Consider the following 707-nt stretch of genomic DNA (forward strand, 5'->3'; position numbering starts at 1 on the left):
TTCCTTGTTTCTCAATCATTTGACTTTCTTGTCTATTATTTGAATCGGGTCTTCTTTATATGTTAGGTCATCTCTCGAGAAGAGAGTTTCATGAGCCAGTACGTGCGAACGATCTAGGGTATACTTGTGTAGTATGGATACATGAAAGATATTATGTACTACAGACAAGTTTGGGCATTGCCCGATTCTATAGGCCACAGATCCAATCCTTTCTAATATCTCAAAGGGACGGATAAACCTAGGGCTTAGCTTCCCNNCTTTTTACCCGTACCTCTCGCATGCTAAGCAAGCAATCTACCATCTAAGCTACATTCCCACAATAATTATATCAGAAAACCCTAAATGTCCCGTCATCAATTCTAGTGAAAATGAAAAAATATCTCCGCTAATTATGTCATAAATAAGGAAATGTTGAATAGAAGTAAAATATTAATAACAAATAGTTTCTTTTAGAGATGCGGGATATCCCCTTACCTCTCGCATGCTAAATGAGCTCTACCATCTAAGCTATCATAAAATCCTAAATTTCTCATCATTAATAATAGTGAAAATGAATAAAATCAAGAGATGCAGGGTATCGATCCCCATACCTCTCGCATGCAAAGCGAGTGCTCTACCATCTAAGCTATATCCCCACAATTCTTATGTCACAAAGTCCTAAACATCTCGTCATCAGTAATAGTGAAAATGAAAAACTATCCCGGCTC

The sequence above is a fragment of the Cucurbita moschata genome, unplaced genomic scaffold (assembly GCF_002738365.1).
Source record: "Cucurbita moschata cultivar Rifu unplaced genomic scaffold, Cmos_1.0 Cmo_Scf00098, whole genome shotgun sequence".
In the NCBI taxonomy this organism is placed as follows: domain Eukaryota; kingdom Viridiplantae; phylum Streptophyta; class Magnoliopsida; order Cucurbitales; family Cucurbitaceae; genus Cucurbita; species Cucurbita moschata.